Genomic DNA, 18,320 nt, shown 5'->3' with positions numbered 1-18,320 from the left:
TATGAGAGCTGTGTTTCCGTTGTTAGGGATGACTGAACTGGAAAGTACTCTGGTAAACATTTCTGCAGGAATTGAGGTAGCCTTCTCAGCAATGGTAAATTCTTTGAGGGATCTTCAAAAGGAGATAGCGCAGGTTGGGATGACTGCTCTGGATAATCAAATGGGATTAAATATGATCCTGGCTGGAAATGGGGGGGGGGGGTCATGTGCCCTGGTTAACTTCTCCTATTGTATATATGTCAACAAACACCAAGAAGTGGAACAAAATATGGCGGTCATCCAGGAACAGGTTGATGGATTTCACCAAATAGCTCAGGATGAGCTGTTGGCCCTGAGTGGGTGGGATTTATCTTGGCTATCAGCATGGTTATCAGATTTGGGAGCGATGGGAAAGAATATTTTACAATGTATTTTACTTGGTTTTATTATTGTAGAAAGGTTATTTGCATTATGGTCAATATCTAAGGCGGTATTGAAGTGCATGAGTGCTAAAAGGGGCCCACAGGAGGCTATGAGCTGGGTGGAGTTCAGCAAGTTGTTTATTTGACTTCAGGCGCACCAAGAGAAAGAAAAAGAGTAGAGAGAATGGGAGGAGGTGGGAACAGGCAAGACCAACATGTAAGTTGAGAGCAGAGAGGGGATGAGTCTCCAGTGAAAGGTTTCACCTAGTCTCAAAACGGGGAACTGGGCAGAAATCTGGGCTACTAGGCCTCCTTTCGTAGATGGGGAAGTGAACCAAAGTTACTGTTTAGAAAGAACTGGTGATTTTTGGAATGTGTGACGAGAAGGGGCCTGGGGGGAACAGGGAACAATGGGATTCCTGTTTTCTGAAGATTGGACATTTGTAGTTGGGACCAAAATGTATCTTGTCTGAAGGAACTGTGATTGGTTGCTCTAGGGGTGAAGATGCTCATTTTACAAGAGCCTCTGTATAACCAGATATTAACATAAAGATAAGAATGTGTATATAATCTATAATCACCATTTTGTAGGGTCTTCACCCATCACCTGCATGTATTAGGTGAAGGCCTGGCCGTGATTCTCATTGACTAATAAAGTGCTTTGAATCTGATGGAGCGGGTGTTGGCCTTTACTTAAAAAGAACCTAGAGTGGAGTGTCTCCGCTACAACAGCAAGAGGAATGAAAAGATGGCTCCCTGTTCCAAATGGGCTTGCAAGCTAAAGAAACAACAACACTTCAGGGCCCCCAGCACAATTACTGCTCTGTGATGAAAGAGGGACACTTGTAAGTTGTCCCAAAGGAAGCACCACTTTAAAAGGTCCCTCTGCTCTTTGCCCAGTGAGCAGGGATTAACTATACAGGGATGTCCAACTTCTGTATTCTCGGGGGTAATTCTGTTCTCCAGACCATAGACTGGGAGGTTGAAGGAATTTTATGCTGATGTACAAACTAGACCTTTCATTGGTAGTCAAGTGCTGCAATAAAAGTGAGCATCGCTGAGCTATATGGAGTTCAGAGTTATAGGGTTTATTTATTGCATTTTTAGACTGCCTTTCTGCCTCTACCAAGGCATGCAACGTGATTTACAGTGTAAAAAATGGAAAGACACAAATTACACAAGATTCACAAAGCAGTACTTTTTCAGGCCATCGATGGTCTTTTCAGGAGCTGAGGACAAGAGCTCCTTGGCCTGGGTGCCTCCTTTTTTACTTTCCTTGCAGGGTACACAGGACTTTCAGTACTTCTGTTCATGTGCCCAGGCATTCTGGGACACTGCATACCAAACCTAAAGAGAGGTGCACAGTATTAGGGCATGGAACATCTCTTTTGCACTATTTAAAACTCTTTTCTTTTTCTTACAAATCAAGCTGTTAGGAAGCTTTATTGCACCTAGAGTAAAACCTGATACGGTTGCCAAGAGCCACCAGTAGATGTAAACCACCAAGGGAATGAATGAGCGTATGTGTGTCTAAATTTGCTGAGAGGGCCTGGTTCAAGTCTCCATTTCCACATAAGCAGAAAAGAGCAGCTGATGACCTGGTGCAGACATCACAACAACATATCATGGCTGGCTGTGTTGCGAATGCACCATGGAAGGTGAGCTTCCCTTCACACACAAAGCGAGGGAGACTGGGTGATTCAGTTCATGGGTTGTAACCCACTGCAATTTCCTGTTTCATTCAAATATGGAAAACTGGCTTTGTACAAACCAGGATCTAATTCCAGTTTGCTTAACTAGCTATGATAGATACAAATCAGCAGAGTGCAAATGGAAGCTTTGAATTGCACGGAAACAGTCAGGGAAGGCGGTAGGGAACTAAATGGAACCTTCATGTTTGCTGGTAATGAGCCACTGAATACCTATTCAGTGGGCCGGGGGCAACAGGGGAGGGCTGTTGCCTTCATGTGCTGTTTGTGGGTTTCTCGGAAGCATCTGGATAATTCATACAGTGCTGCAAATAGAAAACTAGACTGCATGGATCCTTAGGTCTGATCCAGCAAAGCAGTTCTTATTGAACGGGTCTGGGGACCTTGGAAGGTTTTTGGCTATTGGCTTTAGAAAGTATCTTTTAGTGCTATTATTTGTTTTGTTTGTTTGTTTAACATATTATTATACTGCCCCAAACTTACGCCTCTGAACAGTTTACAACAAAACAAAATAAATGAGAACAGAAAAATTAAAACATTAGTTAAAATAAAAACAGAAAAAAGTTAAAACACTACAATTTTAAATTTTAAAACAATGTTTTAAAACAGTGTTAAAACTATTAAAACAGTATTTAATTAAAAGCCTGGGTGTACAGATGCGTCTTTACAGATTATTTTTAAAAATTGTCAGAGATAGGGAGGCTCTAATTTCAGGAGGAAGTGCATTCCAAAACCTCGGGGCAGCAACGGAGAAGGCCCATCCCCAAGTAGCCACCAGACGAGCTGGTGGCAACTGCAGACAGACCTCTCCTGATGATCTCAATGGGCAGTGGGGTTCATAACGAAGAGGCTGTTCTCTTAAATACCCAGGGCCCAAGCTGTTTAGGGCTTTAAAGGTTAAAACCAGCACCTTGCATTTTACCCAGAAACATATCAGCAGCCAGTGTAACTCTTTCAATACAGAAGTAATATGGTCTCTCCGAGATGACCCAGAGACCAACCTGGCTGCCAGATTCTGAACCAGCTGTAGTTTCTGGACTATATACAAAGGCAGCCCCACATAGAGTGCATTACAGTAATCCAGTCTGGAGGTTACTAGCAGATGTACCACTGTTCTGAGGTAGTTTATCCCAAGAAACGCACACAGCTGGCGTATCAGCCAGAGCTGAGAGAAGGTACCTTTGGCACTGCCTCAACTTGGGAGACCAGGTAGAAGGTTGGATCCAGAAGAATGCTCCAGCTGCGTACCTGTTCCTTCTGGGGAAGTGTGACCCCATCCGGAACAGGCAGATCAAACTCATATACCGAGTTTCGACCCCGCACAATTACCTCCATCTTATCCGGATTCAGTGTCAGTTTGTTATTCCACATCCAGCCCATCTCCGCCTCCAGGCAGGCATTTAGGAAGGTTATGCCCTCTCCCGATGATGTTGACATGGAGAAATAGATTTGGGTGTCATCATCATACTGATAGCACCCTGCACCAAATTTCCTGATTATCTCTCCCAGTAGTTTCATGTAGATGTTAAACAACATTGGAGACAATATAGAACCCTGAGGGACACCATACAAAAGTTCAGATTTTGAAGAATGTCTCCAAGGGACACCATCTGGAACCTACCTGAAAGTTAGGAGCGGAACCACTGCAAAGCAGTGCCTCCCACTCCCAACCCCCTCAGATTATGTTTGATAGTATCGAAAGCTGCCAAGAGGTCCAAAAGAGTCACACTTCCTCTGTCAATTCCCAATTGGAGTCCATCAGGCCGACCAAGGCAGTCTCCACCCCATAGCCCACCTGAAAGCCAGTTTGAAATGGGTCTAGATAATTGGTTACCTCCAAGACTGTCTGGAGCTGGGAGGCCACCACCCTCTCAATTACCTTGCCCAACCATGGAAGGCCATTCAGCCCTGGGAAGGTGGGAAGTTACTGCGATTCCAACCTTAACCAGATGGTGATCCATCCATGACAATTGGAAAATCACAGGAGTCTCCACCCACGGACTCCATTGATTTGTTGTTTTATTCTTCATACAATGCATAATTAACTTTTGAAATTTGCTGCCAAAAGATGCAATGATAGACACCTATGTAAAGTGTATTTTTTAAACTGTTATTTATATCTAAGCTGCCTCAAGCTTTAGAAATAGGAGTAGGAAAGGTTTTTAGTAGATCATAAAAATTCAATACAAGCACTAAGTGTTGATTATAAAATATATGGTTTACAATTAAATCTGAATTTAACACAAACATTACAATTTATAATTCTTTCTCAATATTGAATTTATGATCAAGCATACTGAATTATTTTATGTAAAAGGAGAAAAGTTTAGGATTTGGAGGAAAAGTTTAGAGTCTTTGGAGGAGGCAGTATATAAGAAATTCTGATAGATAGATAGAAAATAAAATATTTGACTTCTGAGTGATATAAATATAATAAAGGTCATTCATTGTATGTATTATTGGGTGAGCTTATGGATATTGATAACTGTCAACCATATAGCACTGGAGGACCACTCGGTAGCCCATTGTGATGAGTTTAAAAGGCACTTTGTGGAGACTGTCACTTCTATCTGCCTCAGTTTAGATACCATAGTTCTTTCAGATCCAATTGATGTGCCTTTGGTGACTGCTTGTCCTGTTATGTATGTTTTTCAGTTTGTAGAGCCAAAGGAGGTGGACGGGATTATTGGAGATGTGTCACATGTTCACTTGACCTTTACCCATCCTGACTGGTTCAATCAGCCAGAGGTGGGGTGGCTGAATGAGTGCTTCCTTTAGGAACAGAGTTGTTCCATCAAGGCTGAAGGATGCATGCTTGAGAACGTGGTGGGTTCTCAATGTGTGTGTAAAACAGATTCTTTGAATCCAGATTAAAATGGATTCAAGGCTGATTTTTGGGACAGAAACTGCTTTGGGCACCTTGGTGAACACCTTAGCCAGGAGCTAGACAGGGAGAGTGCAGCCTTCTTGGTTCTATGGCACTCTCAAGCTCATCAGCTTTTGATACAATCGACTATGGTATTTTTCTGGGCTGTCACACTGGGATAGGGCTTGGCACTTTTTTTACAATGGTTCTAGTCCTTCTTGTAGGACTTTTCAAAAGGTGGTGCTGGGAAATTCCTAGATGGGGCCTTGGTCTGGTGCTTATGCCACAAAGTTCAGTCTTATCCTCCGTGCTTTTTATCACCGACATGAAACTGCTGGAGGAGGTTGTCTGGAGTTTTGAATGTGGGTGTCATCAATATGCAGATGATGCCCAGCTCTCTTTCATAGCACACTAAGGAAGCTGTTGAAGACTTGAACCAATGTCTCGGGGCAGTAATTGTCTGGATAAGGGCAAACCCACTGAAGCTTAATCCAGATAAGGCAGGAAAACCTCCAGCCAGGGAACAGCGTTTCAGCCAGTGCTGAATAGGATCGGACTCCCCTTGAAGGCTTAGGCTTGTAGTTTGATTCAGGGTTTGGCTTTGAGCCTGGATTCGCAGGTCACTGCTGTGACTAGGGCCACCCTTGCTCAACTTTGGTTCACCAACTCTGCCTGTCCATTAGTAGGTTGGACCTGGCTATGGGGACTCATGCTTCAGGGACATCGTATTTGGATTACTGCAATGTGTTCTACATAAGGCTGCCTTTGAAAAGTGTTTGGAAGCTTCAAGTACTCCAAAATATCACAGCCTATCTGTTGATGAATGCTGGCTATCAGTATTTGTGACCCCACTCTTATGACATCTTCTCTGATTACCTGTGTGCGTCTGAGTATCATGTAAGGTATCATGTAAAGTGCTGGATTTAGCCTTTAAAGCCCTAAATAGCTTGGGTCCAGGATATCTGAAGGGCCACCTCTTCTTTTAAGTTCACCCTTTAAGATCAGCTGGGAGACTGTGCTGTGTATCCTGCCAATATCTGATATCTGTTTGGCTGGGACTCAAAAGACAGCTTTTTCGGCACTTGTACCTGCATTCTGGAACTCCCTCCCAAAAGCAGTTTACTTGCCTTCCTCAAACTGGATTTTTGTTGGGCAGCAAAGTTTTATTCTGGAGAGCTTTTAATCTGTAGCTGTTTGGTTTAATGTGCTTACTGTTTAATAATGTTCTTACTGCTGTGTTTCATTGTTGTGTCGCTGTTTTGTTGTTTTATATTGTATCCCAATTTATTGCAAGCCACCATGAGCATGTATTTTATTTTATTTTTGTAAAAGAAAACAGGATATAAATTTTCCTCATTAATCAACAGTCCTGCTTCTGGAAAGTGCTGGCTGTTTGCACACAATCCAGCAACCTAAACTGTGTACAGGGTTGTGACCCTTGTCTTCAAGTAAATGATTTTTATTGTGTTCTTCCTTGGGAACTAAGCACCAAACAGAAATCCATTCTTTCCACAGTCTCCTTATCCCCAAGTAGGAGATGTGTAGTGTGGATGGTATGAGAACGGATGTGGGGTGGGGCGGCATTCTCTATTAGGTTCTTAGGTAGTATGAAGTTGCGAACTTGATTTAGTTTGCAAACCAGCATGCTTTGTTTGATATATAAATCAATTAGTATGCATTCTCGTGCAAGAAACCTCGTGAATGTAAACTTGGTTTAAACCAGTGATTGAAAAAGGCCTTTGTTCTTTTAAAAACCTATCCAACCTGGTTGTAACAATTCTTATGAAGCACTTTCAGTGCTTAGAAAAAGCCGTTGTAGCCACAATAGTGGTAAGCCACCACTATAATCCTGAGTATGATTATATAGTATTCATAAATAAGCTAAGAGCCTTCAGAAAGTCTCCTCATGCTTTCAGTCATCACAGAAATACACACACTGCCCCTGAACCGACTGTGTCCTATGCAAAATGGGAATCGCATTATCCTCCTCCACCTTCATTCAGGGGTGCAGTAGTGGACCCAGAAAATCCTTTCAGTGGCCCTGACAACCAGGACTGTCTGGTCTGAGTAATAATGGGGGCATGGGTGGGGGGGCTTCCCTCCCTCTGGGCAGATAGTTCTGTGCCCAGGTTTTGCTAGTGCTACCAAAACAGATCTGCTCTACTTCACAGCAAGCCACAAACTAGACAAATGCTACTACTTGCTTACTTATACATATGGTAGAAATTACATCACTGTTAAATGGGACACCTTGATTCAGTGAGAAAAACAGTCACTTCTCTCATCCGTCCCCCTTTGCTTGAATAAGCCAACAATTGAAGCCCAAAGTGAGAAATATGCAGTGAGAAATTTATTTTCTTTTAAAGCCATTAAAAAAAACAACCCCAGCACCGCCTAAGCCTGCTAAGATGCAGAAGAAACACCAGTTCAACAGAGTTTCTGGCTAGATTATCACTTGGTGCAGATGAGGCTTGGTAGGGAGATGGACTGTTCTCACTACAAAGTGCAAGAAGTTTGCAAAGAATTGAGCAGGTTTTAGTGCGAGTTTACTTTTTCCCTTCTAATGAATTTTCATGGCAGTGCTCACCCCAGCCACTGCGATTCATGAAAGAAAATTAAAAACCTGCCTTGAAACCTGTATGACAATGCAGCTAACATCTTGCAGTTGCTGGCATTATCCTTTGAGAACCTTTCAGCTCTATTTCTATGCCACATTGTTTTCCCTTACAAAAACATATTTTAAATATGAAACATTGAATGTTCATTGCTTCTTTATATCTTTTTTAAAAATCCATTGTGTTGGAGGCTAAGGGCATGGTTTTATATAGAATCTACAGTGAATGTCTGATTTTGCAATTTCACTTCACCGATTCCCTAAGAAATTTATTTTCTGTCAGACGCAGATGTTCTTCTGGGACTGTGTGAGTTGTAAGTTTTTCCTAGGGTTGCTAGGTCTCTAGAGCCTCAGGCTCTGAAGTAAGGCGGCTGGGCCTGGCAGTCCTGGGCTGGGATAGGACAGTCCAAGACATTTTGGCACCTGAAATGGGGCACCAATTGCTTCCCCCCCCCCGCTGCCACACAAGCACACTCACTCCCCACTACCCGCTTTACCTGGCTGTTCCTGCCAACTGCCTCTGGTCTTCACTGCTGTATTGGTGGTAAGTGAGAAAATTGCTGGATCTGGCAGTGCTGGTGGCCATGGAGAAGAAGCACCAAACAAAAAGCATACAGAATCTGAATAAGACAATCCAAGAAGCAAACTAACAGATCCAATGATGTAACAGGAAACAATAGCCCCAATAAATATATAAATGTAGATTATATTGAAAGTAGAATATGATCACGCATGATCTATACAGGGTGATATGAATAAATCATATAAAGCAAATTGATAAATAAGATATAAAGTGTATCCAACAACAAAGATATAAGCATAAGAACAGTATAGCACATCCAGTGAAAGAACTAAATATATAAACAGCACTCAGGTAATCACGCTGTTTCGCGTGTCTTTTTCAAGTATTAATGGAAGTTCATATATTCTTTCAAGGATATCACTAAAATCTTCTTCAGAACTTCAGTGCTGTAGAATGAATATTTTTCATGGGAGACTACAGGTCTTCTGTAATGTGACAATTCTCTTCAAAGGTTTCTGATAGACATAAACAGAAGTGGAAGGGCCGGATGGCATCCATCCAAGAGTCCTCAGAGAAATCAAATGTGAAATTGCCAGCCTCCTTGCTAAAATATATAACTTATGCCTGAAATCGGGCTCTGTACCGGAGGACTGGAAGTAGCAAATGTAACACCGATTTTCAAAAAGGGATCCAGGGGAGATCTGGGAAATTACAGGCCGGTTAGCTTAACGTCTGTTCCAGGCAAATTGATGGAAAGCATCCTCAATGATAAAATTGTAACGCACATAGAAGAACAGGCCCTGCTGGGAGAGAACCAGCATGGCTTCTGCAAAGGTAAATCTTGCCTCAGGAACCTTTTGGAGTTCTTTGAGAGTGTCAACAAGTGTGTGGATCAAGGTGATCCAGTTGACATAGTATACCTGCACTTCCAAAAAGCTTTTGACAAAGTTCCTCATCAGAGACTCCTGAGGGAACTTAGCAGTCATGGGATAAGGGGACAAGTACATGTGTGGATTGCTAACTGGTTGAAAGACAGGAAACAGAGGGTAAGTATAAATGGAGAGCTTTCACAATGGAAGTAAGAAAGAAGTGGGGTCCCGCAGGGATCTGTACTGGGACTGGTGCTTTTTAATTTATTCATAAATGGTCTAGTAGAAGTAGGGGTAAGCAGTGAGGTGGCCAAATTTGTAGATGATACCGAACTCTTTCGGGTAGTGAAATCCAAAACGGATTGTGAAGAACTCCAAAAGGATCTCTCCAAACTGGGTGAGTGGGTGGCAAAGTGGCAAATGCGGTTCAATGCTGGCAAATGTAAAGTGATGCACATTGGGACGAAAAACCCCATCTTCAAGTATACGCTGATAGGATCTGAGCTGTCAGTGACTGACCAGGAGAGGGATCTTGGGGTCGTGGTGGACAGCTCACTGAAAGTGTCGACTCAATGTGTGGCAGCTATGAAAAAGGCCAATTCCATGCTAGGGATCTTTAGGAAGGGGATTGAGAATAAAACTGCTAATATTAAAATGCCCTTATACAAAACTATGGTGCGACCACACTTGGAGTATTGCATACAATTCTGGTCACCACATCTAAAAAAGGGCATTGTAGAACTGGAAAAGTTGCAGAAAAGGGCAACCAAGATGATCAGGGGCCTAGAGCACCTTTCTTATGAGGCAAGGCTACAGCCCTTGAGCCCCTGGTGGCACAGTGGTAAAACTGCTGCCCTGTAACCAGAAGGTTACAAGTTCGATCCTGACCAGGGGCTCAAGGTTGACTCAGCCTTCCATCCTTCCGAGGTCGGTAAAATGAGTACCCAGAATGTTGGGGGCAATATGCTAAATCATTGTAAACCGCTTAGAGAGCTCCGGCTATAGAGCGGTATATAAATGTAAGTGCCATTGCTATTGCTATTTAGTTTAGAAAAAGATGACAGACAAATGATAGAGGTCTATAAAATCATGCATGGTGTGGAGAAAGTGCCAGGGGTCATCCCATGAAATTGATTGCCAGGAAATCTAGGACCAACAAATGGAAGTAATTTTTCACACAACGCATAATCAACTTGTGGAATTCTCTGCCATGAGATGTGGTGACAGCCAACAACCTGGATGGCTTTAAGAGGGGTTTGGATAACTTCATGGAGGAAAGGTCTATCATTGGCTACTAGTTGGAGGGCTATAGGTCCCCTCCAGCCTCAAAGGCAGGATGCCACTGAGTACCTCTGCTAACTTCGCAAATAGGCACCTTTTAATGTGGTTATTCTCTTTATTGAGCGGGGGAGAGTGACTGGCCCTGTCTACCCTCAGCACAGCAGCTCTCCAGTGACTGTTGCTGGTGTCTGTCTTATGTTTCTTTTTAGATTGTGTCCTTTGGGGACAGGGATCCATCTTATCTTATTTATTTGTTATTTCTCTGTGTAAACTGCTCTGAGCCATTTTTGGAAGTGCGGTATAGAAATTGAATTATTATTATTATTATTATTATTATTATTATTATTATTATTATTTAATACCAGTTGCAGGGGAGTAACAGCAGGAGTGAGGGCATGCCCTCAGCTCCTGCCTGTGGCTTCCAGTGGCATCTGGTGGGCCACTGTGTGAAACAGGATGCTGGACTAGATGGGCCTTGGGCCAGATTCAGCAGGGCTGTTCTTATGTTCTTATGGAAGCAGGAGAGGAGGAGCCATTTTTGACTCACAGAATTGGGCTAGAGTGGTGCTACCTATAGAGGGGCTGACTAGAGTGGTACCAGTGGTTCTGTGGTGCTACTGGCTGCAGCAGGGGAGAGCTATGGGGTGGTGGTGGGGATTAGCTCATAATCTGCCACTCTCCCAAATCTGCCACCTGAAGCATCAACTTCACCTTGCTGCACGGTAGGGCCTACCCTGGCAGGGGTCCATCACCAAAGCTCTTTGCTCAGCCTAAGGTGAGCCCTATGCCATCACACACATCAGACCCTCACAAACTAAGGAACGCAATTCAGAATACAAATGTGCCACAGGCAGAAATGGAGTAAATAACTCCGAAATGTAATGGAGTAAATAACTCCGAAATGTAATGAAGTAAATAACTCCTCATTAGGAGCCAAGCTACAGACTATAGGGAATGTGAAATACATATATGCAGTATGTTGCTAAGAAATTAAGACACTCTTGCAATGAATCCACAAAAGTTATGCAGCCACAAGCTTTTATTATTAGCCCACCTACCCTTGCATTCCAGAGTAAGTAATTTGGGACATATCCAAAGTCTGGAAAAGAGACAAACACAAGCCTACTCATCCAGTTTCCAGAACACTCTTGTCTGCACACCAGAAGACAAGGTTTGCTCATGATGAATGAGTAAGCATGGAACTGTTTTGGAGTCTGAATTAAGCATTTACTAGCAAAATGTCAACCAAGAATTAATGGCAGGCAGGGGGGACCACAGGCAATGTGTGACCTACAATTTCCTGGATCTTTACGACAGAATGACTGCATGGACATGCATAAGGTACCCTGAACAGACAGCTATCAAGCCTCTATTTGAAAACTTCTAAAGGCCCACCATTGCGTGATGCAGACTCTTCCAGTGTCAAACGGCTCTTATAGTTAGGACATTCTTCCTAATGTCTAGTTTAAATCCGTTTCCTTATAATTTCCACTTACTGGTGCCAGTTCTACCCTCAAGAGCAACAGAGAACAGGTCTGCTCCTCCTTCTGTGTGATAGTTCTCTAGATATTGGAAGATGGTCGTGATCTCTCCCATAGTCTTCGCTTCTCTAGGCTAGGAATACCCAGCTCCTTCAACAATTTCCTCACAGGACTTTTGTTTCCAGGCCCCTCACCATCGTCATTGCCCTCCTTTTGAACCCAAGTCCAGTTTATCAATGTCCTTCTTAAAAAAAGTGGAGTCTAGAACTGGATACAATGTTTCAAGTGAGGTCTGATCAGTGCAGAATAGAATGGAACCACTCAGGCATGTTGTTATTGAGGCTGTTCTCATGAGCAGCCAAGACCAGGCTAGGGCAGCTAAGCTTGGGCTTGGCTGCCCATGGGAACTACTGGTGGCTTTGGGGCTCTCAGGGGCACCTTGGTGGCAAACCCGCCTAGGGAGCCCGCTGGTTAGCTGAAGTTAAGGGCACGAGTGTGCCCTTACCACATGCTATCTGCTTGTGTGTCGGCACCGGCTGATCCCAGCAGGTGCTGGCCCAGGAGTGGGCTCCTGGCCATCACTGGGGGTGGGGTGGGGTGGGATCCCCACAATGCACTGTGCACTCACGTGGTGCATTGTGGGATTTCTGGGCCTGGGATGACACACCATGACCATACTTCTGTGTTTGATTTTTCTTACACAAATGCAGGAGTTCTCATTTCTCCTGTATTTCATCATCATTTCATTAAAATATTGAAACACCACTAAATAGCTAAAAAGCTTGGCTGAAGAGATGTGTCCAGTTGTTTCCTAAAGGTCAACAGGAATGATGCAACTCTAATCTCATCAGGAAATGCGTTCCATAGCTCTGGGGAACTACAGAGAAGGCTCACCTCCGTCATCACCAGATGAGCTGGTAGCACCCTCAGATGAACCCCCACCCCAAAATCTTAATAGGTGGCAGGATTAATAACAAAGAAGGCATTCTCTTAAATTCTCTGAGCCCAAGCCATTAAAGACCTGATAAGTAATAACCAGCACTTTGTATTTTGTCCAGAAATCTATTGGTAGCCAGTGAAGTTATTTTAAAACTGGTGTAATATGATCTCTTTGAAACAACCTGAAGACCAATCTGGCAGCAGCATTCTGGATTCAGTCTCAGTTTGTTATCCCTCATCCAGCCCATTACTGCCTTGAGGCAAGCATTTAGGGAAGTTATGCCATTGCCTGATGAAGCTGACATGGATAAATAGATTTGGGTGTCATCAGCATGCTGATAACACCCTGCACCATATCCCCTGATGACTTCTCCCAGCGCGTTGGTTCATGTAGATGTTAAAAAGCATTGGAGACCAAATGGAGCCCTGAGCAGCTTGATACAAAAGCTTTCTCTTTGTAGAGCAACAGTCTCCAAGTAACACCTTCTGGAATCTGCCCGAGAGGAATGAGCACAACCACTACAAAGCAGTGCCCCCATGCCCAGTCCCTCCAGGTGATCCAGAAGGATACCATGGTCGATGGTAACGAAAGCCCCCAAGAGATCCAAAAGGACCGACCGAGTCACAGCCCCTCTGTCAATTCCCCTTTGGAGATCATCCATCAGGCCAACCAAGGCAGTCTCCACCCCAAAGCCTGCCCCAAAACCAGTTTGAAATGGGTCTAGATAATGTATCATCCAAGACTGTCTGGAGTTGTGAAGCAGACGGCACTTTGCCACGGACCTTGGGGATCTGGTCCATCGCTTCCTGTCTCCGTGGGGCCTCCAAATGTTCTTGGGGGGTCTCTCCAGAGCCCCACAACGCTGCCTGAAGTAGAGGGGTCGGGGCAAGTTAATTTTTTTTAAAAACATTTTTCAGTCACTGCTGTGTGGCAGGGATGGCAGCAGAGACGGGGTGGCCGGCAGGGGGCAGACTGAGACAGGGGAGGTGGCGGTGGCGGCAAGAGCTCCTTCCCTGAGCCCACCAGCCACCCAAATGACAGGTCAGGCCATTTCCAGCCCATTTAGGGGCTGTCTGCGCATGCATGTAGAGGCCCAAAATGGGCCCAAAATGGCCTGATGTGTCATTTGGGTGGCAGGTGGGCGTAGGGAAGGAGCTCTTGCCAGCGCCGCCATCTCTGCCTCCCCCTCCTCAGTCTGCACCTTGCCAGCTGCCCCCTCTTTCCACATCCCTGCCACACAGTGGTGGTTGAAAATTTTTTTTAAAAAAGATTTAACTTGCCCCCGATCCCCCGCTCAAGGTGGTGGTGGTGGTGGTGGTGGTGGAGCTCCAAAGCCTAGGTGCACCACTGGTGTTGAGAAGCCACTACTTTCTCAATAACCAGGAGATGGGAAACAGGCCTATAATTGCTTAACATTGAGAGACCAAGTGTAGGCTTTAGCCCATCCATATCAATTTGAATCTTTAGTCTGATTTCTAAGCTGTTAGCTATCTTCCCTGCTGCAGCTTCAGGTTAGCAGCAAATTTGATAAACATCCCTTCTACTTTCTTGTCCAAGTCGTTTATGAAAATATTGAACAGCAATGGGCCCAGCTCAGAACCCTTCAACACTCCATGAGATGCCCCCATCTAGGAGGCATAAGAACAGCCCTGCTGGATCAGGCCCAAGAAAGCCCATCTAGTCCAGAGTCCTGTTTCACATGGTGGCCCACCAGGTGCCTCTGGGGAGCCCACAGACAAGAGGTATGTGCATGCTCTTTCTCTTGCCGTTGCTCCCCTGCAACTGGTGTTGAGAGGCATCCTGCCTCTGAGGCTGGAGGTGGCCCACAGCCACCAGCCTAGTAGCCACTGATAGACCTGTCCTCCTTGAATCTGTCTAAGCCCCTTTTAAAGCCATCCGAGCTGGTGGCTATCACCACATCCCATGGCAAGGATGTGGAGCCATTAATGAGAACTCATTGAGTATGATTGTTTAGCCGGCTGTGAACCCACCTAAGAGTAGCATCATCTAACCCATATTTGACCATCTTGTCAACAAGGGCTTACATACCAGACTGTGGGCCACCTATGGAAGGGGGATGCACGTGTGTGGCTTCTGAAGTGGCCAAGAGCCTTTCCCCACTGCTAGCGGGGACGGGGGCTACTTGCTCACTAAGCCATGCATCGTTGCTCCTGTATGCTTATGGCTTAGTGGGCTCTCTTCCGCTGTTGTGGAAGCCGCGCGTGTGCATTTCCCTTCCATGGGTGTGCGCTATGTGGTATGTAGGCTAAGGATACTATGGGATTGGTCAAATGCTTTGCTGAAATCAAGATACACTATATGCACAGCATTCTTACTACTATTACTTATTTACTATCAGTTCTGATTATCTACTCAACTAGTACCTCTGTCAAAAGGGATTTGTCTGGTATGACTTGTTCTTGACAAACCCATGCTGGCTCCAATTAAGCAATACATTACAGTATTTTCTAAGTGCTCACAGACTGTTCGATAATCTGTTTTAGGACCTTGCCAGATATCAACATCAAGTTGACAGGTCTCTAGTTTCCCAGCTCCTACTCCCCTGCCTCCTTTTGAAGATTTGCTCATCTCCAGTCATCCGGCACCTCACCCGTTTTCAAAGATTACAGACAGTGGTTCTGAAACCACATCTGCAAGCTCTTTCAATATCCGGGGATGTAATTTATCTGGACCTGGATATTTGAATGCATTTACTGTAGCTAGGTGTTTTCTTACCCACTGCTTACCTATCCTGAGTTATGATTTAGGGAGGAGAGCTGATCTTATTGTAACAAGAATGCATTGTCCCCTTTGCTAAGCAGAGTCTGCCCTGGTTTGCATTTGAATGGGAGACTACATGTGAGCACTGTAAGATATTTATGCTTGCATGCAGAAGGCTTCATGTTCACTCCCTGGCATCTCCAAGATAGGGCTGAGAGAGATTCCTGCCTGCAACCTTGGAGAAGCTGCTGCCAGTCTGTGAAGACAACACTGAGCTAGATAGACCAATGGTCTGACTGAATAAAGCAGCTTCTGATGTATCTATAATCTGAATTTGTTCTTATTTTGACCACTGTCTGCCTTAGAAAACTTCAGTGAGGTCTCTATTCACTTCCTTGAACAGGTGTAAGGATTTTATGAAGTGGCTTACCTACAGTCACAGATACACATGGAAATTTGACAGTATTTTATTAGAGAATCATGAGTCTCAAACAATATCTGAAACAATTAAAGAAAAGGTCTGTACGCATATCAAATCTTAGTCTGCTCCAGATGTTTCTGGTTTTCTGTGGTGAGTGCACACTGAGTAGAATAAAAAGGAAAGACTGGTGATCAGTGAGGAGCTAGCTGAGGTCACCTACTTGAAGAGAGTCTGTGATTAGACAGCTGTGGTCTGCTTGGACGGTCATCAGGGAGTATGTAGCGATATCCCTTGAGAGAGGCATGTGAATCCAATACTTGTTTGCTGGCTTACTAGCCCAGTTTACCTCCAGCCAATGGTAGTATAACCCCAAGTTGGTCTTCTTTATAGTTGCTGCCCAAATTCTGTGCCACTTCCTTCCCCCAAAGCCCCCTTTCTGTGCCACCTCCAAAAGGGGGCACCTCCACCATCTTGTGCTACCACCTTCCTCAAAAGCCAAATTCTGTGCCACCTGCTTCCTCACTGGTTGCCACTTTAAACACACACACACACACACACACACACACACACACACACACACACACAAACACTGAGCCAGCGTGGTATAGCGGCTAGAGTGCTGGACTAGGACCGGGGAGACCTGAGTTCAACTCCCCATTCAGCCATGATACTTGCTGGGTGACTCTGGGCCAGTCACTTATCTCTCAGCCTAACCTACTTCACAGGGTTGTTGTGAAAGAGAAACCTAAGTATGTAGTACACCGCTCTGGGCTCCTTGGAGGAAGAGTGGGATATAAAAATAAAATAATAATAATAATAATAATAAATTTTTTAAAAAATAAAAATTGAGGGATCATTTGGAAAGGATGACATTCATTTGGACTGCAGAAACTCCCTCTGGGTTGAGAGGTCTAATCTATCCATCCATCCATCTAGTGTACAGAGGATTCTATTTCAAACTAGTGATCTTAATATTGGAGGATTTGTACACTCCAAGAATAGCAATGTGTTTTTCCAGCTACTGAAACTAATGTTTTTGTTGGAGTTCTTCCTGTTGCTCTCTTGGGATGGATATATTTTAAATGGATGATTTTAAGAAATCTACTTTATAACCTGAAACTTCTCCATTTCTGTTGATCTCATCAGTAATTTAAGGGAAGAGTGATATCTGGAATTTCTCATAGACAAAGCTGTGCTGTCTGCAAATAGGCTCAGGTTCTGCTTTACTCTGTCTTCTTCCAGAACTTAGATATGTTGGGAACTTTTTTGTGGCAAGGGCTCAGTTGTCACGGATTTATCTCTAGACAGTATTCTAGAAGTTGATCTGCTTTATACCAGTTATATCCTGTTTTCACCTTAGGACATGGATCGGTTTATACAAGTGGCATTAAAAAACACACACCCTTCCACGAGGTCTTAATCTGGTCTTGTTTGTCAAATTATCTTCTCCCCCTCCACTCCACTTGTAAAGTGTTGACTTGCCAGTGCTGCCACTCATCACCTTTGCATTCACAGAAGCAGTGGGTTGGTGGTGTTCCACCTGCTAACTTGCCCACATTAGACTTCTAGAACCCCAGCCACTTACGGTTCTAGAATGGAGGGCAAGGGGAGAATTCTCCCTTGCTTCAGCACTTGCCCCTGAAGGCACATGCAGAATGCAGGGAGAGCAGACGACGAGGTGACTGAACACAGAGCAGTTTGTGTATGTTTTTGGTGGTATAGAAATGTGCCCGACAAATAAATCAGCATAGGAGGGAGTGACCTATGACTAGGCAATGTGCTCCTGTTCCCCCCTTTACAAGGGTTCAGGCAGAACACATGCATGTTTCAAAATATTCATCTTGTGCTAGTTCTCACTTAGATGGTAAGCCAGTGCCTAGGTTGTACCACTTCAAACGGCATGACTGGCATGACTGAATGCTTTTTCTTCAAAAAAATACATCTCTGGACATAGCAAATGAGCATACGTATCAGGGGAAACAAGTGCTTCAGCTGTTCTTCCTGAGATGCCAGTTTCCTGTGTGGAATATTCTGTATGGTGAAACATTTCATCACGTGAGCCTCCCATCTCCACTGGGGTGGCTCAGATATAGGTTTACAATCTCAGTGATAACTTGGCCAAGTTACAAGCCGAGTTATTTGTTTTACTCATTTTTACTTATTAAATGTATTGATTGCTTTTCTGTTAAACCTTTAAGGCAATTTGCAATCATGCAATTAGATCACCCAGACAATGAACAGTGGCTGATGTTGTGAGCAGTACTAAAGAGGATGGAAGAGGCATCAGTGCTGCCGCCGCCACCACCGCTGCAGGCCCCAAAGGAGCAGTGGCGCTGCTGTAGAGAACTGATGGTGTGCTGCCCGCACAACCCTATTTATTCCCATTGTCACAAATGGGAAACCCTTCTGCCAGCAATACAGTGCCACTGCTGCTCCTGGGTCTGCAGTGGGAGCACTGATGAGATCTTCCGTCCCTTTTAGAACCACACAATCT

Source organism: Hemicordylus capensis, chromosome 1 (genome assembly GCF_027244095.1).
Source record: "Hemicordylus capensis ecotype Gifberg chromosome 1, rHemCap1.1.pri, whole genome shotgun sequence".
Taxonomy (NCBI): Eukaryota; Metazoa; Chordata; class Lepidosauria; order Squamata; family Cordylidae; genus Hemicordylus; species Hemicordylus capensis.
This window is presented reverse-complemented; position numbering follows the sequence as displayed.